This window comes from Podarcis vaucheri (genome assembly GCF_965113315.1).
Source record: "Podarcis vaucheri genome assembly, chromosome: 13".
Classification (NCBI taxonomy): domain Eukaryota; kingdom Metazoa; phylum Chordata; class Lepidosauria; order Squamata; family Lacertidae; genus Podarcis; species Podarcis vaucheri.
In genome coordinates, this window is record NC_138751.1 from 52,049,030 (window position 1) to 52,075,492 (window position 26,463).

The 26,463-nt window shown below is 46.3% G+C and overlaps 1 protein-coding gene across 8 annotated transcripts in view; it reads right to left on the minus strand.

The window, feature by feature from the left end:
- EPHA5 (EPH receptor A5) overlaps window positions 1–26,463 on the minus strand; it is a 264,632-nt gene that overhangs the window by 151,326 nt on the left and 86,843 nt on the right. The window lies entirely within an intron of this gene.

Below are 26,463 nucleotides of genomic sequence, written 5' to 3' on the forward strand. Positions count from 1 at the left end.
GAAAATTTTGCTTTCCAGACACATGATTTAGTTATAATATTATTGCTTTTATATGACTTTAACAGTTTGTAAATGTTTTAAATACGTTCAGATGTTTTATTGCTTTTGTATGTCTTTAACAGTTTGTAAATGTTTTAAATATGTTTATCTTCTTATTACTGAAGTGTTTTCTACCACTCTGGATTCCTCTGAAATGGAGGGGGGAATATAAATTTAATAAAATTAATTAAAAGAAGTAGGAAGCATCCAACTCTCAGGGCTGTGGGTACAAGCCCCATAGCCCCTGGTAGTGTGCAGAGTACATACATGAGGGTAAAAAAGGTAAAAGTAAAGGACCCCTAGATGGTTAAGTCCAGTCAAAGGCGGCTATGGGGTTGCGGTGCTCATCTCGCTTTCAGGCCGAGGGAGCCGGCGTTTGTCCACAGACAGCTTTCCAGGTCATGTTGCCAGCAGGACTAAATGGCTTCTGGTGCAACGGGACACCGTGATGGAAACCAGAGCACACGGAAATGCCGTTTACCTTCCCACCAGAGTGGTACCTATTTATCTACTTGCACTGGTGTGCTTTCGAAGTGCTAGGTTGGCAGGAGCTGGGACAGAGCAACGGGAGCTCACCCCGTCACAGGGATTCGAACTGCCGACCTTCCAATCGGCAAGTCCAAGAGGCTCAGTGGTTTAGACCACAGCCCCGCTAGCCTCCCTAGATGAGAATGCAATGGAGGGGCAGGTGAAGAGAGACAGAATCTGTGGGCTTTTTTGATTTCTGAGAGAAGCTCTGAGGTGGGTATGTGAAAAGTGCCACTAGCTTCAGAGAAAGGCACAGCATTCACCTTCTGAAAGCACTCCCGTGATCTTGTAATGGAACACAAAAGCAGACCTGAGAATGTGAATATGCAATGACAGGTGTGATGAGACTCCGGGAGCACAAATAGCTAAATTCAAGGCACGATGTAGGTGTGCTGCTGCCTTCTTTTGAAAAAAACCAACAAGTTATGTCAACTGCATTGCTCTTGACTGTATAAAAATATTGATATGGAGAGCTTTTAAGGCTATAAAGTTTGGCTAGCCTTTTAGTCAGCAGCTCTGCCATGCACACTGTCAATTTGAGCATGCCTTGTTGAACTCTGTCAAATGACTTAAGGAGTCAGACACTGCGTCAAAAGTTTCTACTGTCATTCTGCTGTCTGTTACACCACCCACCCACCCAAGAGAAAAGGGAAGGGGCTGATTTAACCTCATTTTCCTTCCCTTACCTTTGCTGGATCATGCATTATAAATAGGAGGTTATCCTAGAAGATGGTTCAAAGGTTGCAGCCAGTGCAGAACACAACCGCCCGCCTTTTAGTGAGAATGTGTTTTATAAGCATTTGAAGTCTGAAGTGTATCAGGGTGGTAGTTCTCTCCGGCAATTAATACTCTGGTTTCCTCCCTGCATTTCTGTTTTTGCAAGGATTAGAGCCTGGTGCAACATTTGCAAGGGTCCCACACAAGCACTTGCATGGCAAGGCCCTGAGCCCACTCCATTTCTAGATAATGAAACACGCGGACACCAATATTTTGGGTTAATGGGATAAATAAGGTCACAACTTACAGTGGTGCCTTGCAAGACGAAAAGAATCCATAGAATCATAGAATCATAGAATCATAGAGTTGGAAGAGACCACAAGGGCCATCGAGTCCAACCCCCTGCCAAGCAGGAAACACCATCAGAGCACTCCTGACATATGGTTGTCAAGCCTCTGCTTAAAGACCTCCAAAGTAGGAGACTCCACCACACTCCTTGGCAGCAAATTCCACTGTCAAACAGCTCTTACTGTCAGGAAGTTCTTCCTAATGTTTAGGTGGAATCTTCTTTCTTGTAGTTTGAATCCATTGCTCTGTGTCCGCTTCTCTGGAGCTGCAGAAAACAACCTTTCCTCCTCCTCTATATGACATCCTTTTATATATTTGAACATGGCTATCATATCACCCCTTAACCTCCTCTTCTTCAGGCTAAACATGCCCTTAGCCGTTCCTCATAAGGCATCGTTTCCAGGCCTTTGACCATTTTGGTTGCCGTCCTCTGGACATGTTCCAGTTTGTCAGTGTCCTTCTTGAACTGTCCTTCTTGAATCCGTTCTGTGATTCTCTTCGTCTAGCGGTTTTTTCGTCTTGCGAAGCAAGCCCATTGACGGATTAGCGGATTAGCGCTATTAGCGGCTTTTAGCGGCTTATCGGATCAGCTGATTAGCGGCTTAGCGGCTTAGAAAAAGGGGGGGAAAGGGGGAAAAACCCGCAGGAACTCACAAGACATTTTCGTCTTGCAAAGCAAGCCCATAGGAGATTCGTTTTGCGAAGCACCTCCAAAACGGAAAACTCTTTCGTCTAGCGAGTTTTCCGTCTTGCGAGGCATTCGTCTTGCAGGGCACCACTGTAATTGGTTACAGATGTGAGCGGTATTGGAAGTGAACCAACTATATCTGACTCCTGCCCATCATGCAGGTAGTCTCATAAGGGTCAACCACCAGTAGAAGGAGCACTGTTGGTGTACATCAACTATGAGCTCTCCCATGGTCTCCGATGGGGTTGTGGCATGGTCCTAGCCCATACCTGGGCTTCACACAGGATCCACACACCCCGGATCCCTTTAACGGAATGCTCTTAAAGAGAAGGGGCAGGTGAAGTCCACAACCTCCCCTCCCATCAACCAGGTTTCCCCATGCCTAACTGCCAAACCCATGATCACTGCCGATGGTGACAGCAGTCATGAAATTAAAAGACGCCTGCTTCTTGGGAGAAAAGCAATGACAAACCTAGACAGCATCTTAAAATGCAGAGACATCAGCTTGCCAACAAAGGTCCGTATAGTTAAAGCTATGGTCTTCCCAGTAGTGATGTATGGAGGTGAGAGCTGGACCATAAAGAAGGCTGATCGCTGAAGAATTGATGCTTTTGAATTATGGTGCTGGAGGAGACTCTTGAGAGTCCCATGGACTGCACGAAGATTAAACCTATCCATTCTGAAGGAAATCAGCCCTGAGTGCTCACTGGAAGGACAGATCCTGAAGCTGAGGCTCCAATACTTTGGCCACTTCATGAGAAGAGAAAACTCCCTGGAAAAGACCCTGATGTTGGGCAAGATGGAGGACACAAGGAGAAGGGGACAGCAGAGGACGAGATGGTTGGACAGTGTTCTCGAAGCTACCAACATGAGTTTGACCAAACTGCAGGAGGCAGTGGAAGACAGGAGTGCCTGGTGTGCTCTGGTCCATGGGGTCACGAAGAGTCAGACACGACTAAACGACTAAACAACAACAACTGCCAAACCATACAAAATTGTGTCGATTGCTACGAGGCAGGCAAAAACCACATGGCTGGTGCCAATTTGCGACATGGGAAAATTCCTGCCTGGCCCCCTCAACAGGCCACCAACCATTGTCCATAGCAAGGCCAGGATGGCGAACGCATGAAAATCGGGTGGCAGGGTGGGAGTTCTGACGCAGGAGGAGATAAGGAGAAACAGCCCCTGACCACGCGGAGGTTTAAATTAGGTAAGCCATGCCCCCTGTATAACCGGATTGGTCGGCCGTGAGGTGTGACGCAGCCATGACTCCCAGTGACGCTGGCGGCATCACCACGCTCCCCGCTGTACACGGGGAGAGTGCCTGGCCAGCCTGTAATCCCGCCACCCTGGGAAGGGAGCAGATTTATGCAGAAGGGAATGAGCAACGCTTGAAACACATTCTTGCATTCACTGATTTGCACATTCACGCCCAAGATTAGGGACAGTTGTGGAATCTTTGTTCATTATGGAAGACCCTCCTTGTGCGCTGCGAAACCACAACCACCACATCAACAGAGCTACTGGGCTTGAAAGCAGCCTTCTGTTTGTGACAAGTGAAGACTGGTTTGAACCCTAGTTGCTGGGTGAGGAAGGCTGCAGCTGCAATCTCCATCCATCCCCTTTCTCCTCAGTAGCTAGGCTTGAAAAGAAAGCTAAAGCCTTTCTCCCCTCCACAGCCTAATTGCTTGGGGGTGGGCAGGGAGACTGAAGGCCTGCATCATGTATGTATGTATGTATGTATGTATGTATGTATGTTACAGACGCTTCAGGTTGCACATTTTCGGGTTGCGCACTGCACCGAAGCTGGAAGTACTGGAATGGGTTACTTCCGGGTTTCAGCACTCGCACATGCACAGAAGCGCCAAATCGCAACTCGCGCGTGCGCAGATACAGCGCTGCGGGTTGCGAACGTGCCTCCCATATGGATCACATTCACAACCCAAGCATCCACTGTACTCCACTTTTTCCCCTGATAGGGAATCAAGGCGGCTTACAGATCAAAATAAGAACAGCTCAAATCAAGGGAAGCCAAGAGATGTGGGAGGATGAGAAAGGGAGGCAGTGCAGAATACACCAGGAATATGGCCACCAATACATTGTTTCCACGGCATTGCTCCTAAGTATTATTATAAATCATTTCCACCAAGTTCAGAGCTGAGCACGGATCCCTCTCTAGTCCAAAGAGCACAATCTATGCTCCAGAGATTGGTATCGGCAAGGATTGGGAGAACTCCAAGGTCTGCAAAGAGGGGAGGAACTCTTTAGAAAAAAAATGCCAAGGAGTGGAAATGGCCCCCCAAACTCCCCATTGTGTTTTAATTTGTTGGAAGCTGCCCAGACAGGCTGGGGTAACTCCGTCACATGGGCGGCATGTAAATTGTTGTTGCGGTGTGTGTTGTGAAGGGATGCGGGTGGCACTGTGGTCTAAACCACTGAGCATCTTGGGCTTGCTGATCGGAAGGTCGGCGGTTCGAATCCCCGCAATGGAGTGAGCTCCCGTTGCTCTGCCAACCTAACAGTTCGAAAGCACACCAGTGCAAGTAGATAAATAGGTACTGCTGTGTCAGAAAGGTAAACGGTGTTTCTGTGCACTCTGGCTTCCATCACAGTGTTCCGTTGCACCAGAAGAGGTATAGTCATGCTGGTCACATGACCCAGAAAGCTGTCTGTGGACAAACGCCAGCTCCCTCGGTCTGAAAGCGAGATGAGCGCCGCAGCCCCAAAGTTGCCTTTGACTGGACTTAACCATCCAGGAGTCCTTTACCTTGTTGTTGTTGTTGTTGTTGTTGTTGTTGTTGTTGTTGTTGTTGTTGTTGTTGTAAAGGACTAAGCATAGTTTGGTCATGTAAACCAAACAGAAGATGGCAGCATTCCAAAGGAAGTGCTTTACAGGGAGCTGGCTTCAGGCACCAGACCCGTTGGCAGACTCAATCTGTGTTAAAAAGATGTCTGCAAATCTGACATGGAGGTTGGCAACATCATCCCCGCTGTGTGAGAATCCCTAGCAAGCAACTGCAGTGCCAAGAGACAGTCAGGCCATGTATCTACAGCAGTGACCAGAGGAGGAATGAATGGTGGGAGGAGCACAGAGAGAAGATACAGTATGATGCACCTGTAGAAGCAAAACCAGATGCCTTCATCTGCCCCAGCTGAAACAAAACATGTCTCTCCTGTATCAGTCTCTACAGCAGTCACTGTGACTCTCCAACAGTTTGTCTTCACCCCCAAAGTGAAGTGCCTATGGAGGGTGGTGAATACAGCACAAGATATTATGGGCTGTCCTGTGAATCCACTGAATGAAATAGCGTTGCCTCAGGAGAGTGAGGAAAATTCTCAGGGATGATTCACACCCTGGCCAGCACTTTCTTGATCTCCTGCCCTCGGGCAGAAGATATAGAAGCAGGATTAGTCGCACCAACAGGGTAAAGAACAGCTTCTATCCGTGGGCTGTTAGGCTGCTGAATGAAAAGATAACAACAGGGCAACTGACTTTTGGGTTTGGTGGGTGTGCGTCAGTAAACGAGGGGAATTAAGACTAAGAGAGCTGAGTGGGGGGTGCTTGTGTAATCTCACTGTATACAAGTTGTACAAGTGACAATAAAGTATTTCAATTCAAAGGCACAGTCTTCCATTATCTCCCAAAACAGATGGATGCCGGCTAAGTAATGCTGAATGACCATGGAGTGCTGACTTGACCTCTTTTTTTCCTATGGGGAGGGCAAGGGGGAGCATGAGTGGAAAGGCAAGGTGGGAAAGGGAATGGAAGAGAATATGTTGGGAGGAAGAGGTTGCTGTCAGACTGGAGCACTAAACCGTATCATTCCACGCTGCAATTTTGTTGCAGGTTTCACTTGCACCAAGTACCTTAGTCAAGGCAATTTGCTGAATCGTGAACACTTATTTTCAAAGGGTTTTATAAAAAGAGTGAAGGGACTTCTCTGTAGTCATCCATCTGGAGGGAGGGGTTGTTTGACAGTACTTAAGAGACTAGGTTTTTTTTCATGTAGCCAAGAAAGCACACAGCAGACTTCTTAGTAGCGAAAATATAACATTAGAGCAAATAAAGCTCGGTGTAATCCAGTTTTACAAATCATTTTACAAATTATTCTCTGGGGGCAATTTGGCAACAACTGTCTGTACCAAAACATCTAAAACATTATTAATGTACAAGTATTCTGATTTGTACCCTAGCACCTGATTGCTTGAGGCTAATAAGGAATGTCAGACCTTAATGTGTCACCTAACTTAATAATCAGCCTTTTCCCAGGGTCAAATATTTTGTATAAATTAGAAAAATATGCAGATGCTTGCACAGAAAGAGCCGCAGAGGGACTGGAGGTTGGCAGAGGGCTCAAAGTTCAGGCGAATGCATATTTTTATTTTTATTTTTTGTTCCTGAAGCTGAACAATGTCATTAACAGTTATCAAGAGGCCAGGACTCCAATTTGTAATCATCTTTGGGATGCTCAACACTCATTTGGTAACGCATCAACTTACCATGCATATGGCTTAGCAGACAGACCAGACTGCCATTCTATTCACCAGGAGGTTTGTGAGGTTTATGTTAGGACCTCAGGAAGGAAGGAAGGAAGGAAGGAAGGAAGGAAGGAAGGAAGGAAGGAAGGAAGGAAGACTCAAATAGTGCAGCTGCATAATCTAAGTTTTCACAAAATTGTGCACTTTTCAGTTTCAGATAACTGGGGCAAATCAGATTGCTACACAGATGTGCAATGTGATCACAGCCAAACATTCATTCTGCAGAATTGGTATATTGCTTCTGGAGCTCCCTGATGTGTTATTGGTGAAGTGGTAAGCCCATTGTTTGGAGCGACACCAGCGAAAAGGAATGTAGCAGTCTCCCACACTACTATGCTTGCCTTTCACCAGTTACTTCTGACACTAAAGTCGCACCTCTGTCTGCTTGTGGTGCAACTTACCGGATCATTTTTTTTAATGGACGTAAAAGGGTACAAATTGCTGGTGAGAACTGCTTGGAAGTTCAGATGAAAGAAGAGCCCCGAAAATACCTCCTGTCTGGACACCACACAAGTTAAAAAGCAGAGACATCACCTTGCCGGGTCCGTACAGTTAAAGCTATGGTTTTCCCAGTAGTGATGTAGGGAAGTGAGAGCTGGGCCATAAAGAAGGCTGATCGCTGAAGAATTGATGCTTTTGATTGTGGTACAGGAGGAGACTCTTGAGAGTCCTATGGACTGCAAGAATGATCAAACCTATCCATTCTGAAGGAAATCAGCCCTGAGTGCTTACGGGAAGGACAGATCCTGAAGCTGAGACTCCAATACTTTGGCCACCTCATGAGAAGGGAAGACTCCCTGGAAAAGACCCTGGTGTTGGGAAAGATGGAGGGCACAAGGAGAAGGGGATGACAGAGGACGAGATGGTTGAACAGTGTTCTCGAAGCTGCTAACATGAGTTTGACCAAACTGCAGGAGGCAGTGGAAGACAGGAGTGCCTGGCGTGCTCTGGTCTATGGGGTCACCAAGAGTCTAACACGACTAAACGACTAAACAACAACAATTTAGCTGTTCAGCTGCATGCATGAGGACACATGTACCACCTCTGACACCCTGACATGTGCTCTGTCCCCTTTACTCCTGGCCTTTGCGCATTGAGCATGAAGATTTGAAGGCAGATTTTAATCTACTCGACATGCTTGGAATCTCCCTTCTGAATGTTGCCTGAATAGGATTTGTGATGGCAATGGAACTGTGATGACTTGTCATTGCGCACACACTGTGATTGGCTTTCAGCCACCATATACAGGTATCTTGATGCTTTAGTTTCTTTTCAATGCAGTATTATTTAGGCTTGCATACATGTATGTATGAACACATGCCAATTCCCATTTCTATCAGCAGCCCCTTTCGTCCACATTGGAGGCAACCTTTGGAGGTGAATTGGGTAAACTAAGAAACCCCTTGTGTAGATCACACACAGTCTTTCACCTCCTAGTCCAAGAAACCACCCACGCAGATGAAACTTTCTCTCCTTCCAAAATTACACACTTCTGCAGCATTTAGTACATTTATTACCATTCCCATATTTATACAGTGGTGCCTCGCAAGATGAAAAGAATCCGTTCTGTGATTCTCTTCGTCTAGCAGTTTTTTCATCTTGCGAAGCAAGCCCATTGAAGGATTAGTAGATTAGCGCTATTAGCGGCTTTTAGTGGCTTATCTGCTGATCAGATCAGCTGATAAGTGGCTTAGCGGCTTAGAAAAAGGGGGGGAACCAGCAGGAACTCGCAAGACATTGTCGTCTTGCGAAGCAAGCCCATATGAAATTCGTTTTGCGAAGCACCTCCAAAACGGAAAACTCTTTCGTCTAGCGAGTTTTCCGTCTTGCGAGGCATTCGTCTTGCGGGGCACCACTGTATTCTCAACAATATTCTGCAAACAATGCAAACAAGTGCCAGCAGGATTTCAGATAACAGAACTGTTTGCTTAACGTTTGACAATATCTGTCTCTGAATTGTTTTAGGCACCGCCCCGCTGCCCCCCAACGTAGCAAAAAGCAGCATAAAGCTCCCCACATTTCCAACAGTGATTGCGATGCACCTTGCAAATCTGTTCTAATAGTGTCAAGTATCACTGTTATTGCACACCCTGAATTTTTTAATTCTAAATGAACTGAGCTGAAATTATGTAGGTCATTATAACGAACGTGCAAGAACAGTTCAGGAAGAATGTCAGCTCCTTTTACAGTCACAGCCTCTTTTGAATGAAGGCCAAACTCACACTGAAAGAGAAGTCAGAGGACTCTTTACTCCCTGTGCCACCCCAAGTTCCTCCACGTTTTTGCAATTTGCATGGAAGATATGCATGCTGTCAAGCCAACTAATGGGTGGGCATTCAGTCTGGGCTAGAGTTGGGGAACTTCCATCCCACAGGGTTAACTAGGTCTCGAAGGGGTCCTAATTTAGCCCACAAAGCCATTTCCCCCAAACTACGCCCAGCTACCCTACACCTGACTTCATATATATGACACCAGACACAGGTCAGGGTCTCCCTGCTGAAAATTGGGTCTGAATTTCCCCACAACTAGCAAAACTGACGGGAAGAGTTAGAGGAGTACTGAACCAGAAAATATTTGGAGAATGGAGAATATTTAAGGATTATATAAGATCATATTGTACCAATCACACCATATTAGCACAACTTGAGTGATACTTGTAAACACAACAACTCTGCTTTACTGTACATAATTTGCAAGTGTACATTGGTGTATAAATGCTTTTACCCTTCAACCTTCAAAAAAACAACAACAAAAGTTATTGCGTGCTGAGGTCCCCCAAAACCCCTACCCCAATAACTCACACATCACACATAATTTTTGTTTAAGGTTTTTGGCATACTTTTGGCCACAACTTTATTTTCATACAAATTGAGAGTGGTTGCTTAGGCATTGGTTATGACTATCTGTCCCCCCCGCCTTGGGGACAGCGCTGACTCCCGTGAGTCAGCGTGTGGAGGAACAAGACCAGGGACAGCTGGGACTGCGACACAGACCCTCAGCTATTCCCTGCTTGTTCCTTGGGAACTTACACGGCCCGCACCCTGCTCCAAGGGTTTGGACGAAGGGATGGTAAGCCCCAGAATTCCTTTAACGGAATTCCCAGCAGCAGCAGCATTGGAGGGGCAGGCACAGCCAATCCATACCCCTCCACCAACCAATTTAACCAATGCCTAACCGCCAACCTTACAAGTTGTGACGATTTGCTAAGCAGTAGGCAAAACCCAAAAGGCACACACTAATCAGCCAATTGGAAAAATTCCTACTGGGCCCCCGCACCAAGGCGAACGACCCCATGACAGGCAGAGCAAGGTCAAGGCGCAAGCCCAAGCAAGGGAGGGCGGGCGGGAGATCCGATGTCCACAGCGAAAGAGAAAGAGAAAGCTGTGGACCTTGCTTAAATAACCACTGATCCCACCCCTAAATTGGCAACATCAAATTTACCCCAGTAACACCATCCTCCAATCTGCTCCAGGCCCCTAGAATCTAATACTGCCTGGCAACCAAGTGGAGTTTTGTTCGGCCCCATCCGCAACACGTGCTCTCTTTTAGTGAGAACACGCTTTGTTACAAAACTCCTTCAGGAATTTCAGAGAAGTGCCTCCGTCCAACCGATATCCCCCACAATCAGGAAAGGAGGAGAATGCAGTGTGGGAGCTTCCGAGCCAAACCAACTGCTCTACCCGTGTCTAACTGGTCTTCACCCTTACGAGGCAGCGAGTGCTGCTGTCATGCTGCAAAAATTTCATCGGAATGAACGGAACTGCGATGGAACTATAACTTTGAGCTCTGACCCTAACCTTTATAATTGTCCACTCAATGCATACAAAATCTGTTTCACAAACAAGGCAAGATGGGAAAAGGCAGAGACGTGTGAGGGTTGTCAAAAGGCAGCAGAAGCTGTTTCCCCTCCGCTCTTCCAAATAAGAGCTATTTTTTGCAAATGATCACAAATCATAAGAGACATCTCGTCAACACAATGACAAGGAAAAATGCGTCTGGGCTAAAGGAGTGAGAGAGCCGAGCTGTCACCATGCAGCTTATCAATCTGCTGCCAGAGAGAGAAAAAAATCTGGCATTAGGACACACAAATCATCCCCTCTTCAGCAAGCATCAAATTTGTCGCAAAGTACCATGGTGGGTGTTCACAGCCGTTCCTCACAAAGGAACAATGATCTCCTCTCACATGAGGCGCTGCACCAAACTAGCCTGAAGGAACTTCTCAAACATGAAGTACCGTGCTACAGGGATACTTCTTTTGTTGTAGGTGGGTTCTGAGCTTCTGTCGCCATTAATAGGTGGTGAAAGCCCTTGTCCTTTCCCGTTTTGATTCAGCGAGAGTGTCACAAGTTGAGCCACACATTAGATGATATATGCAGGCCCCAGAATCTCTACTAGATGCCTTGGTTTTTGCCTCTCCTGAACTAGAGGGCAGAACAGGAGAGCAGGACTGAAAAAACCACAGCTAAAGCCAGCTGACATTTGGAGTTGAGTACCATGAAGGGACATGGGTGGCGCTGTGGGTTAAATCACAGAGCCTAGGACTTGCCGATCAGAAGGTTGGCAGTTCGAATCCCCACGACGGGGTGAGCTCCCATTGCTCGGTCCCTGTCCCTGCCAACCTAGCCGTTCGAAAGCATGTCAAAGTGCAAGTAGATAAATAGGTACCGCTCCGGCGGGAAGGTAAACAGCATTTCCGTGCGCTGCTCTGGTTCGCCAGAAGCGAATTTGTCATGCTGGCCACATGACCCGGAAGCTGTACGCCGGCTCCCTCGGCCAATAAAGCGAGATGAGCGCTGCAACCCCAGAGTCGGCCACGACTGGACCTAATGGTCAGGGGTCCCTTTACCCTTTACCTTACCATGAATATGCTGGTGACATTTAGTGCTCTGCCTGCCTGCCTGCCTGCCTGTCTCTTATTTGCAGCTAGCAACAAGGAGGTTGTGGAGACCCCAAACTGTTGCCTGGGTGCAGCAACCAATTGGATGTGCACTAATAAGCTAGAAATCGATCCCCCCAAAACCCCAGTCAGTAATGCATGAGACTCTCAATCTCAGAGTCGTGTTTTTGTTTTTTAAAAATAAATATTTTATTAAGTTTTCACAATAAAAGACAAAGAAAATACAAAATCACAAAAAACAATACAATACAAAAATACAAACATTAAACACATCAAAAGAAAAAGAAAAAAGAGATAAAAACACATATAATAACAAAAAACAAAAATTCCCTCTTTCTTAATTTCTCATCTTCAATTACTCAGAGTCGTGTTTTTGAACCCCACATTGGGCAAAGGTTTCCAACTGGGTTGGACTAGATGCTCCTTGCCGTCCCTTCCAACTCTACAGTCCTCCAATTCTATGATTCTAAATGCTGGTCCCAGGTTAAAAGCGCAACCTTCTCTGCATAGATTGCACTCTCTCCGAAGGACCAAGTTCACAGTTTGGGGCCATTTCAGGGTACAGCACTGGGAATTCAAAAGCCCGAACGACTTGCTTGAAAGAAATGAAATGATATTGCAAAGAGTACACGTAGCTGCTTCAGGAAAGATTGACAGGTTGCATAAATATAGATAAATATGTAGGTGCACGGAGCACATCTCTCCCTTGGAGAATCAGAGCTGTGTGGTTTCTCTGCTCTGGTGACCAAAATGAAAAAAGCCCTTCTATACAGCAGATGTAATTACCACAATGTAAACCAGCACAAAAGAAAGGAAGAGCTGAGAGGCAGCTCCTTCACCCAGAGGAAGAAACATGACAGATTGACCAAGGAGGATTTATCACTGAAAGGGGGAATTTCTTATTTACATTATTTTTATTTTGTTGTATTTCACAGGAAGTACTTCTTCTAAGCAAGGAGACTAGTAGCGCACAACACCAGCTTTTACCCAAACTGGTAGCCAAGTTGGCCCATTGGGAATAAAGCTCTGCTAATACTTTTAGATGGGCCACCCAAATTCTCACACATAATGAGCAAACTTTTGGGTTTCCCAGAACTCTTTATCATGTTGAATATAGAACAAGATGGCAGGGAGCGGGAAAGTAACACGTTCTGAAGTCTGCAGTTTGTAAACATGAATAGAAGTTCTGCAAAAGTACAGAGGAACAAAGCAGCCTTTACATTAGCAAACCTGGATATTAATTCCCTCTTATTTTATTTATTCCCTAAGATTCATAATCTGTTTGACCTTCAGATTCTCTTGAAAGGCAAGTATGTCTTTCAGGGAGCTCAGACTCCATCTTTCGCTCTTCTCACTGCTAATCTTGGAAGAGGTTTCTTCAAGAGAATCTGGACTTGTTGTAAAAGAAACAGCTAGATTTTATTTTAACAACTGCATTTCAGTTCATGTATTCTATACAGCAACCACAGTCTCTTGAACAAACTCTCCCCCCTTCATTTTTAAAAAAATGAAAATCAGCCTTTTATATTTGTCGTGGGTTCTAACTTTTGCGAATCTTGCAGCACATACCTCTTCAAACGCGGAGGCAGCTTTCGGTGCTACGGCTGTGACTTAAAACAAATTTAAGGAAGTAAGACTTACTAATTCGTTTTTTGCAATTTGCTGGTGGAGCAGGGGGTATAAAGCTTGATAAAGCTGTTCCACTTTATGTCAGAACAGGCAAGGCAGAGAGGCTGACTTCATCAGCGCTTGAGAGTTATGGGGGCTGAGACCATTCCTGCTCTAAACATCAGTTCCAGTTCTTTGAGCCAATTGCCACAGATTCCACAGGCCGGCCCACACTACAATTTTCACACTTAGCAACTGTAAAATTGTTAAGCAATATCTTTCCGCCCGGTTGCTCCATTATTAGTGCTTAGTTTGGCATGCCACCTTAGTTACGGGCTTTAAATGCCCCTTTCAGCACTTCCCAGGGTAACCTTGCCCATGAAATCGGAAAATCAGATCATTTTCTGGTCTGCTTTCTTCTTTTGCAGTGGATGAGATTAGATTTTGCCATGCCTGACTGACAACCCTCATTTGGGATTCAAGAAGAGGCCAGAGCCCTGACCTCCCCTTAAAAGGAGGGGGAGGAAGAAATCCTAAGGCAGAAATATAGAGGAAGAAATACCAACACGTCACATAATTTACACCACCAAAGTGGGGGGGGGGGAGTTTGGGGGGGAGTCCACACAAATGTTTCGCAAATCTTGACACCATTTGTTGTTTTCATCTGGAAACAGTTCTAAAAGGGGGATATTTTTTATCATCATACTTTGGAAAGCTTTTATCTGCCTGGCTAACTACGTGGAGTAATATTTTCACTCCCATTTATTTCAGTTTTCTTAGGGTCAAATTGAAATCATTGTTTTATAAGGCTGGCCTTTAAAAGGTGCAGGATTTTCTTCAAGGATGCACGGGGACCAGTGGCTAAATGCAATCCTTATACCCATTCAAAGAGAGCTAGCGTAGCATAGCAGCACAAACTGGATTTCACCATTCAGATCTCACTGCAGCCTGTTTTGCTACGAAGCCACTGTCCCCCAGCCTCAGCTTCTTCTTAAATGCAGTCTCTTTCTTGGTGTTAAAAGGAACAAGGGTGGGGAAGAGAGGGGCTTGTGTGTACTTTATCTATCTATCTATCTATCTATCTATCTATCTATCTATCTATCTAATTTCTTCCCCAGCCTTCCTCCCAACAGAGGAGCCCAGGGTGGAAAACAAGACAATTAAAAATGAAAACAAATAAGAACGTTTAAAACAATTAAGATTATCTAAAACCATTTAAATGGTTCAAGAGGATTCACCTCCTCTTGGTCAATAGTTGTAGCAGTACCCTCTCCTTCTTTTCTCAAGGGCCACATGACACATCAGAATGCAGCTTACCTCCTTCTCGGTAGTGGCGCCCTCCCTGTGGAACACCCTCCCACCAGATGTCAAAGAGAACAACAACTACCAGACTTTTAGAAGACATCTGAAGGCAGCCCTGTTTAGGGAAGCCTTTAATGTTTGATGCATTACTGTATTTTAATATTTTGTTGGAAGCCACCCAGAGTGGCTGGGGAAGCCCAGCCAGATGGGCGGGGTATAAATATATTATTATTATTATTATTATTATTATTATTATTATTATTATTACTGAAAGAGGCTGCCAGTGGTGGCGAACCTATGGTACGCATGCCAGAGGAGGCACTCAGAGCCCTCTCTCCGGGCACATGTGCCGTCACCCCTTCCAACTCCCCACAATCTTATGATGTGATGGCTAGCCCACCAGGCTGCACTTCTTCTTCTTCTTTTAATGTATTTTTATTAAAGATTTTCTTGATTTACAAAAGTATGTGCAATGTCTCTCTTATTTTATTTTTTTTCCCCATGTGTAGTGGGTTTGAGTTACTCGTGCGTAAACTGTCCCCGTTAGGGAGCTTAATTGCCTGAGTTAAACCGTCCTGACTGCACAGCCCATCTCCACGCGGCTGCCTCAGTCGCTAGCAGAATCTGTCTGTGGGCGTTTCTTAAACCTTTTCCAGCATGAAAGCTGTTTGACTCCCAGTCGTCTCCGCCTCTCATTGCGCGAGAGTCTTCTGCGCAGGGAGGGCGTGGGTAGTGGAGGACCAGTGCTCTCCTCACTGATGTCCAGGGAAGAATCCCGGAGCTCTTCCCCCGCTCCCCCCATTTGCCCTCCTGGATCCTTGGTGTTACGCCAATTTCCTTCCCCCTCTACCAAGCTGTGTCTCCCCCTGGTGCTGGTACCTTCTCCTGCAGAATCGGGGAGCCTCACCTTCTCCTTTAGCTCTGATGTCAGTTCCCTGACACCATGTTACATTATTTACAAATTGGTTTCATTTGTTGAGACATTAGGAAGAAAAGTTGGGAAGAGGTGGAGGGGGGGAAGATGAGTGGGGTCGGGTGGCGATGTTTCTATTTTACTTAATATATGTGGCGTTTTGTGTCAGCGTTGCTTGTGCAGGTTCTCTGCTGTTCACTTGTGTTCCTTGGGCGGTGAGAGAGGTTGGGGTTGGCCTAGGGTGTGGTTGTTCGTTTGTGGTTGGCTGTGCTGGTCTTTGTTTTCATGTGTGAGTGGGGTGGGTGGGTGTTTTGGATCAGGTTAGCCATACTGATTCGTAGTCTGTTTAGTTAGCCTCGGTGAAGACTTGACGTTTTTATCCCCCAAAAAGTTTTTGATTTGAGTTTCTACTGAAATGAAGCTGCATTTTAATGTTGTATTTTAATCTTGTTTTTATACCTGGTGTTAGCCGCCATGAGCCCGGTCTGGGGAGGGTGGGGTATAAATAAAAAATATTATTTTTATTATTATTCTGTTGGTGGATTTTTGTCATTGTCTTGTTGGGCTGTGTAGGTGGATAAAGGGGAGCCATATCGGGGTGAAGGCATCTTCTTCTTTTTGTCCCCATGTCACTTTCAGTTTATTGGTTAATTTTTCTAGTAAGGCTGTTTCCCATATTATTTGGTACCATTGGTCCATGCTTACTCCTGACAGGTCTCTCCAGTGTCTGGTTATGGTGTTTCTGACTGCTGAAAGTAGGAGAGTTATGAGTTCTTTGTGGTGTAAGTGGGCATTATTGTGTTGGAAGATGTTTAGTAGGGCCAATTCTGGGGTGATTTCTAATACAGTGGATGCTCAGGTTGCGAAGGTGATCCATGTGGGAGGCACGTTCGCAACCCGCAGCATTCGCAACCCGCAGCACCACGTCTGCGCACGCATGGGTTGTGATCCAGCGCTTCTGCACAATTTAGTGCTTCTGCGCATGCGCAGCTGCCAAAACCCGGAAGTAACCCGTTCCGGTACTTCCGGGTTTTCTGTGCATCCGTAACCTGAAAAAACACAACCTGAAGCATCTGTAACCCAAGGTATGGCTGTTCTTGCTTGGTTATTTTACATATTTCTCATATGGCTGTTGTCTAAAGCCCACTGGGGCAGGAGGGAGCAAATCACTGCCAGGCTTACTGGCAGTTCTACACCAAGGCAAACTTTTGAGCTGAATTCTCTCCCATCACCATGAGTAAGTGAAAGATCCTCCCTGCTAGGGGACACACAGGGGGGGGGGGGCAAAAGAGACTTTTGTTTTTTTCATAGGATTGTGGGGAGTTGGAAGGAAACCTGAGGGTCAACTAAGTCCAACCCCCTGAGATGCAGGGATCACAACTACAGCATCCATGGCAGGTGGCCATTCAGCTTCTGCTTTGAAATCTCCCAAAGAAGAGTTTCTTGAAGGGAAATTATCCAACGGCCATGTTGTCTGGGAGTAATTCCCTTTTTCATGACTTCCCAAATAAGGACAATGCAAACTTTTACCTTTCAATAAAAGCTGTTTGCATCATTGAAAGCTCTGCTATTGTGTTTTTCTTTTAAGACAAAAGATGTTAATGTATGAGTCATTTTTTTTTCCTAAACTAAATCCTCAGTATTCAGGTTAAATTGCCGTGTTGGCACTTTGCGATAAATAAGTGGGTTTGGGGTTGCAGTTTGGGCACTCGGTCTCTAAAAGCTTCACCATCACTGAAATAGACACTTTAAAAGATAACAGTGTGATGTCCAATAAGACGGCTGCTCTGCTCCTGTTACATACTTTGCTAAGAGAGGAGGAAGGATCCCAGTTTTGAAGCAACGCAAATGGCGATTTCCCCCCACCCCACTCTCAACAAGAGAGCTGTTGTGTCTGGGAAGCACTCCCCAAAATGCCACCTTCCATTGTGGGGCAAATGAACTGTACAAAAATTCATCTCAGCCCTAAACCTTTTTGGCACGGAGTAACAGAACTTTATACATATAATAAATGTGGGCACACCAAATGTTTAGACAATGGCCTGATGACCCTTGCCTGTCCCTCTGCTCTGGCCACGCAGTGGCTGATAGCCACCCCTCTTCTTCCACTTGGTAGCATGGTCATTCCACAAACATTTTTCCAATAAGAGCAATTACTCCTAGAGGCATGTACGCAGCGGTGTAATTGGAGCATACTGACAAGTGACAGCAATCGATTTGTTTAGCATGCATCTTTATATTTAGGACAGAGAGTGACAAGCTAATGAAATAAACCCAGTAAAATACTAAAATGGATTATAGCATGTCAAACACTCCAGGGAGAAAAATCTGCGGAAAACATCTATTGGGGTGTCACTCAAATCCTGGCTTGATACTGCACTTAATTGCTGCGTTCCAAGCTCAGTTGCTATAAAAGTCAAAGTATTTATATAAAGGCAACAAACTTAAGAGAACAGCAGCACTAGAATAATCCCATCGAATAGTCCCTCTAACAAACGCACCACCATCTAAAAGGGGTTGGTTTTACCAGCCTATAATGAAAAGCACACGATTCTATAAAGATGTAAGGAAAGCATCAATAGACGTTTGTTTTTGTTTAGTTTTGTTTCTTAAATGGTGTAGGCTGCAGTTCTCGAGCAACATACCATATTTTTCGTCCCATAGGACGCTCCGTCCCATAGGACACACCTAGTTTTTTTGGGGGGAAATAAAGGAATTTTTTTCGGAGAAACCGAACCAGGTCGAGGAACAGCGGGGTGGCGGCGCTGCGCCTCCCTGCTGTCCCCCAGCTTGTGGGGCTGGCCGATGTCTGCCCGGCGCGAGGGGCGTGCTGCTTCAGGGCGCCTTTCGCGCCGGGCGGCAGGCTGCTATCCGCAGCGTGGGGAGCCCTGCGGGGAACTCCTCCAAGGCTCCCCATGCTGCGGATGTCTGCCAGGCACGGGGGGAGCTCTGCTTCAGGGCGCCCCTCGCGCCAGGCGGCAGGCTGCTATCCGCAGCCTAGACATCCCTGCGGGACCTCCCACAGGGCTGCCTAGGCTGCGGATGTCTTCCTGAAGCCTGGAGGGCTGCCTAGGCTGCGGGTGGCTTCCTGAAGCCTCGCTCTCCAAGCTTCAGCAAAAGCCTGCATTCGCCCCATAGGACGCACCCAGATTTCCCCTTCATTTTTGGAGGGGAAAAAGTGCGTCCTATAGGGCAAAAAATACGGTACTCCCAAACTGTGGTCCAGTGGTTCAGAAATCACCAGTGGTCCACAGGCTTCTTTCAGGTGGCCTGTGGCATGCCTGCAAGAAAAATTCGTATTGATATTTAATTGCATTTTTATTGCTTCTTTCATTTCTTGCATTGTACTTTATCACATTGCAATTTTATTTCTATGGGGTGGAAACTGTAATGCAAGAAATCGATGAAGCCATTAAATTTCAATTAAAAACCATGCCACGTCTAGAGCACAGTTGTTGTAGCAGTTACGACGACAGGCTGAAAAATAATTAAGGGGCCCATCAAGACCACCAACAATTTTTAAGTGGTCGGTGGTGGGGGTTTCGGAACTGCTAGGGGAGAAATTGTGTTGACTTCTGTTGAGAACTTCACATCCTCCCTCCCTTCTCTCCTTCCCTTCCTGTGACATCCAGTCGCACACATGATTTAACCATAGTGTAGCATTAGGAAGGGTGGCGCTGTGGTCTAAACCACTGAGCCTAGGGCTTGCCGATCAGAAGGTCAGCGGTTCGAATCCCCGCAATGGGGTGGGCTCCCGTTGCTCAGTCCCAGCTCCTGATAACCTAGCAGTTCGAAAGCACGTCAAAGTGCAAGTAGATAAATAGGTACCGCTCCAGCGGAAAGGTAAACGGCGTTTCTGTGCGCTGCTCTGGTTTTGCCAGAGGGGGCTTAGTCATGCTGGCCACATGACCTGGAAAAACTGTCTGGCTCCATCGGCCAGTAAAGCAAGATGAGCGCCGCAACCCCAGAGTCATTCGCAACTGGACTTAACTGTCAGGGGTCCTTTACCTTTAGCATTAGGAATGTAGAGCTCTTGTCTATCTAGATAAGAGGGAGAGAGATCTTTCACATCACCTGCCAGTTACTGTATTTTTTGCCCTATAGGACGCACTTTTTCCCCTCCAAAAATGAAGGGGAAATGTGTGTGTGTCCTATGGGGGGAATGCAGGCTTTCGCTGAAGCCTGGAGAGCGAGAGGGGTCAGTGCGCCCCGACCCCTCTCGCTCTCCAGGCTTCAGGAAGCTATCAGCAAGTCTTGCAAGCCCGGAGGGATGTCCCGCGGGCTCGCAAGGCTTGTGGGCAGCAGCCTGCAGCCCCACAAGCTTGGGGGATAGGGGGTGGCGGAGCGCCGCCACCCCGCTATTCCCCGACCTGATCTGGAGGCTGGCGGGGGGGAGAAGCAAGTTTGTTTCTCCCCCCCCCGCCAGCCCCACAAGCTCGGGGATAGGGGGATGGCGGAGCGCCGCCACCCTGCTATTCCCCGACCTGATCTGGAGGCTGGCGGGGGGGAGAAGCAAGCTTGTTTCTCCCCCCCCCCACCAGCCCCACAAGCTCGGGGATAGGGGGATGGCGGAGCGCCGCCACCCTGCTATTCCCCGACCTGATCTGGAGGCTGGCGGGGGGGAGAAGCAAGCTTGTTTCTCCCCCCCCCACCAGCCCCACAAGCTCGGGGATAGGGGGATGGCGGAGTGCCGCCATCCCGCTATTCCCCGACCTGATCTGGAGGCTGGCGGACTCGAGGGACAGTGGGGCAAGCTGTCCCTGAAGGCAGAAGAGGGAGACGGAGCGCTCCGTCTCCCTCTTCTAGCTTGGGGATGGTTGCGCAAACCTGGGGGGGAAATAAAAAAAATTCCCTTGATTTCCCCCCCAAAAAACTAGGTGCGTCCTATGGGCCGGTGCGTCCTATAGGGCGAAAAATACGGTAAACTCCTTAACTGGAAAGGTGAGAAGCTGAACCCAAGACCTTCAGCATGCCAGCATGCCAGGCATGTGCTCCACCTCTCAGCCATGTTCCCTCGTCTCATTGTTAGATATATCTGCACCAAAGCACACCACACTTAACATGAGCCAGGTTAACGTTTAACCAAGGCTTGGAGCAAATTGAAGTTAACAGCTGAGAACCAAAGAACAATGGCAAGAAAAACTGATGGAATATGCTGAAATGGTGAAGTTAACTGAAAGACTTAGAGACAAAGACAATAGAGATTTTTAAGATGACAGGGAGCCATTTATGCTGTATCTATGGAATCAATGTAAAGAAATGGACTCACTAGCAGGGTTTGAGTAAACAGAATTAATAACATAAACATAGAAGCTATACAAATGAGGTTAAAATGATAAGAATATAACAGCATTTAATTTAAGGATATAATGTTGAAGTACAGTAGTACCTCGTTTTGCGACCGGGATACGTTCCGGAGCCCTGGTCGCTGGCTGAAAAGGATGCTGGACAAAGTGCCACGTGCGCATAAGCACACGGAGCGTTTTGCGCTTCTGCACATGCGCAAAGTGCGATTTAGCACTTCTGCGCACATGCAAGTGGTGAACCTGGAAGTAACCCGTTCCGGTACTTCCGGATTTGCCACAGACATTCAACGGAACGGGCCCTTGACGAGGCAAACACTAGATGAGGTACCATTGTATAGTATCGTAAGAAGGACAAGTTCATATGTAAAAAAAACCAGAAGGGGAAGTTGAGGGAAGAAGAAGAAGAGGAGGAGTTTGGATTTGATACCCCGCTTTATTACTACCCGAAGGAGTCTCAAAGCGGCTAACATTCTCCTTTCCCTTCCTCCCCCACAACAAACACTCTGTGAGGTGAGTGGGGCTGATAGACTTCAAAGAAGTGTGACTGGCCCAAGGTCACCCAGCAGCTGAATGTGGAGGAGCGGAGACGCGAACCCGGTTCCCCCAATTACGAGACTACCGCTCTTAACCACTACACCACACTGGCTCTCATGGGAAGTCATGGGGGGGGCAGGGTTGGGAAAGCGGGGGAATTTAATTTGTTATCATTTGCTATGATGTAATTGTGAAAAAAAACAATGTAAAATTCAATAAAAATTATTTAAAGAAGAAGGTAACAATTGAGAAAGCCAAGAACTGCTCAGGACTATAATACTTCAAGGACTGCCTTTTTCCATACGAACCTACCTGGACCCTGAGATCATCTTCTGAGGCTTTTCTTCATGTGCCTCCTCCTCAAGAGGTCCCAAGGGTGGCAACACGAGAACAGGGCCTTCTCTGCAGTGGCTCCCCTCTGTGGAATGCTCTCCCCAGGGAAGTTCACCTGGCACCTTCATCATACACCTTTAAGCACTAGGCAAAAATGTTCATTTTTAACCAGGCCTTTGGTTGATCTGATTGACATCCTAGACCCTTTTAAAATGTTCCTCTCTCTTTTTTGGGGGGGGGGGAATTGGGTTGTTGTTTTTAGTTTGATTGTATATATTGTGGTTTTTATTTTGATCTTTTCAGTGAACTGCCCCTGAGACATCCAGGTATAGGGCGGTATATAAGTTCAATAAATGCTAATAATAATAATAAAAAAAGAATTTAAAGACAATGGCTTTCAATGGCTGGTCAATGGTTGGTATGGTGAAGGGGGACACACACAACCCAGCCAGAGCCTTATCGGTTAATGATACTGTCAGGGAACTGACATCGGAGACCAGCAGAGAGAGAAGTCGCCCCGATAGTGCAGGAGAGGGAACCAGCAAGGAGAGAGAGAGAGGGTTTCCGAGGGGGAAGGGAATCAAGGAGACACCAAGAAGGAAGGAGGGGATGAGAGCACTTTGGAGGGAAGGCTCAGGGACTCTTCCAGTGAGATCAGCGGGGAGAGTGCCGGACCACCCCTGGGCACGCCTACTCTGCGCAGAAGGCTTCCGCGCAGAGAGGCTAGGCGGAGACTGGCTGTCAAGGAATTCTTATGTTGGAAAAAATTTAGGAAACACCCACTAACAGATTCTGCCAGCGACTGAAGCAGACGCACAGGAGTGCGCTTCAGTTAGGGAAAGGTTTAAACAACAAGCAGTTTAGGGAAGTTGGTGACTTACACACAAGCAACTACAATTCCCATTACAGATACCACCCCATCTCCAAATACTGCTTCAGTTTGGCCAGTGTTTGTTGCATAGAACTCAGAAATAAGAACATATGGAGAGTACTGTTATATCAGAATAATGATCCAATTTCCTACTAGGGGCAGGAGATACGCTTTTTGGAATCTAAGCAGCAGGAGACAAAAAGCAAACGTCAAGCTTGCTCCCTCAGCAAATGGTTTTCAGAGGTCCAATGCCAGCATCCACTTAGCTATGATGGCAGATGGTTACTGAAAGAAGACCAAGCCTCCATGGATTCATCTAATTCTGTTTTTAAAAGCCATATAAGGTTGCCTTCGACTTTATTTTGTAACAGTGAATTCCGTTAGCTAAATGACCGAGGAGAGTAGATGGGTAGATCGCTTAATGTCTTCCAGTGTCTTTGCTGATCTACTCAGATCGCTGAATGATTTGCAGTAGATCAGCAAGGGTTTCTGATTCCCGACTGTTTAATAATAGTTATTTCAATGAATTTATTTGTTCAGTACTGGCCACGTTAGAAGACAACTCCCTTAGAATGAATTGGTGATGAGATGTGAAGCCAAAAGGTTAACTTCCTCATACTCTTAGCTTTCAGCAACCAAGAAGCCTAGAATTTATTGCTTGCCTAAGAGTACAGGTATTCAGAATGAAGATTAGCATGAATGGCCATGTAGGTGGGAGCCACAGATTCACATCAACCAGACCCTTCCTCAGCAAATCAGACAGAACTAAAATACAAATTGCAAATAATTGTCCCAATCCCAACTGCCACGTGACTGAATATCAATAGCACGAAATGGCATTTTCCACATTAGAAGGTTTCATGTGCGCTTGATCTGAATAAGTCCTGCTTTTCTCCACGCACCCAGCATAATCAACAAATGCGCACAAAGGAACTGCAAAGGTAATAAAAATAAAATGAAATCGCATAATATATCTCTTAAGCATTATAGATAGGAGGAAATTAGAAAGGACAGTATAGGGCTGCATTTCTATTCAACAGGATATTAAGGCACATATATCTTCAAGCTTTTGACATGGAGAATGTTTTTTAATCACTTAACATTAAAAAAACACACACAATATTTGATTTGTAAATAAAGCTCCTGAATCTTTTACAGAAGCAAGGGCCATACAAACATCTGAGTAAGTAGAGAGATAAAAGCCCAGCTTACTTTTACCATCTCTCTCTGCAAAGCAACGCAGTGTGGTGATATGGAACTTCATGGGTTTTGAAATGAATGAAAAGTCTTAGTAATTTGTTAAGTATCAGTAAGATTAGAACTACACACAATATGAAAGAAGCAACTTCTCCCTGGTGTACTCAATGGCTCTGGGCCCATTCAGACACATCACTCCTGCTCCAATAAACCATAGACAAGATCAACAAGCTTGCGTACTCACCTTGCAAGCCCAGCTTCAGCAAAGATTTCCTGTGACCACCAAACATGTAAATCAGGGCGGCAAGCCAGGCTCAAGTATAGAGATGCCTAACCCTGGAGTGCCTCTAGCAGTTGGCTCTCATTCTGGCTACACAGTCACCCTGTTCATTTAGGTAGCTCCTCATTCATATGAAGTTAACATACCAGATGGCCATGCTTTCCAGACATAACAAGCGATTAAGTTATTCCAGAAAAAGTAGTAAATGGGTAACTACAGGCTCTGGAACGCAGGTGGTGCTGTAGTCTAAACCACTGAGCCTCTTGGGCTTGCTGATCGGAAGGTTGGCGGTTTGAATCCCTGCGATGGGGTGAGCTCCTATTGCTCTGCCCGAGCTCCTGCCAACCTAGCAGTTCAAAAGCACGCCACTGCAAGTAGATAAATAGGTACCACTGCAGCGGGAAGGTAAACAGCATTTCCGTGAGCTCTGGATTCTGTCACGGTGTTCTGTTGCACCAGAAGCAGTTTAGTCATGCTGGCCACGTGACCCGGAAAGCTGTCTGTGGACAAACGCCAGCTCCCTTGGCCTGAAAGCGAGATGAATGCCGCAACCCCATAGTCACCTTTGACTGGACTTAACCGTCCAGGGGTCCTTTACTTTTACCTTTTTACAGGTTCCAGAAAATAGACCAGAACTGAGTCAGAAGGTAAGCCGGGAAAAGGATATAAGAGAAGGATACACAAATATGTTTTGTTTGTTCTCTCTAAAAAGAATAGAGAGAACCATCTCATGGTCTGGATACCTGGTTCACACCAAGAAGTTATTTTTCAAGTATCTCCAGATACATTTGGCAGTGGCAGCTGCCCATAAAAATCTGTGCAAAAATCCAAGATGTTGATGTCGAAATTAAGATGAGCATGCTTGGAGGACATGGGATGCAGACTGACTGCTGGTTGATGGAAACTGGGGATGGGTGGGGGGTGGGTGGAAAGAGTGGAATCATGAACAGAAACATTCCACACGGCAACAGTTTGTTGCAGGGCCCCATTTTTCCATATAACATCACCAATCTCAAATACAGTGGTACCTCGGGATGCGAACGGGATCCGTGCAACGACGCGTTTGCGCGTGGCAGGTCACGTTTTGCCGCTTCCGCGCATGCACGTGATGTCATTTTGAGCTTCTGTGCATGTGTGAGCGGCGAAACTCGGAAGTAACACGCTCTGTTACTTCCGGGTTGCCGCGGAGCACAACCCGAAGGCGCTCAACCTGAAGCACATTCAACCCGAGGCATGACTGTACCAGTTCTCAAGGATTTGATATCTGAAGAAGTGTGCATGCACACAAAAGCTCATACCAATAACAAACTTAGTTGGTCTCTAAGGTGCTGCTGGAAGGATTTTTTTTATTTTGTTTCAAGGATTTGATTATTTGTGCTTATGTAGCCAGAACAACACCACTCATGCAGAAGAGGGAGGTGTCAGCAGACTTGGGGGGACTTAAGAGATTTGCAGAATCTTTAGGAGGAAAGCTGTTAAACCATGGGGGGGGGGAGAAAACAGCCCAATTGGAGGACTTGCCAAGTTCAGCAGACACAGAATGTTAGTACATACATGGTCTCCTGGTGACTGAAACTGTGGTTTTTCACTCCTTTTTTACCCTCAAATGCCTCAAGTGCGCAACAGCTTTTCTACGTCAAATGGGTTTTGGTTTTCAAAATTCCTAGATTCTGGAGCATTTCTGACAAATGTCACTCCTTCTCATTCACACAAGCATCTGAAGGATTCCTCTGCGACTCTGAAAATTTCAGACAACAAGTGCGATGAAAGATGCAGCTATTGAGCTGGCATTTAGAACAGTCAAGCATCTCTACTTGGAGAATAATTAGAAACCTAGAGAGCAACGTGGAGGGTTCATTTCTGCCGTTCACGGCCTCATTCGTGTACAAATCTGTTCTTAGCATTTTAGGCAGCCTTCTGCTATATACAATCTTAAGTGGGAAGTGACAGGATATGTTCCAGCTATGATTTATTTGGTTCGTTTAAATTCCATGCAAGTCTCGGAGCTTATCCATACTCTTTTCCCATGCTTTCTAGGCAAAGGGCCACACTTTCCTGGTCCGTGTCCGGGCGCTTTTCATTTTTTATTCTTGCCACTTTCCCCAGGAAAGCCCGATCTCTACCACTGAAGTGCAACAAAAAGCAATTCAAGTTCTCCACAGATTGCTGATTCAGTGGCAAAGAGCGAGTTTTCGCTAAGAAAGCCCCAAAGCAAAAAGAAGAGAGCTTTAAAGTGCAGAAGAAAGGGAAGTGTGGATAAGCCCTCAGTGTTTGGGAACAAAATATAACAAAGCGCAAGTAAAGACGTGACCGACTCTGGGGTCGCGGTGCTCATCTCGCTTTATTGGCCGAGGGAGCCGGCG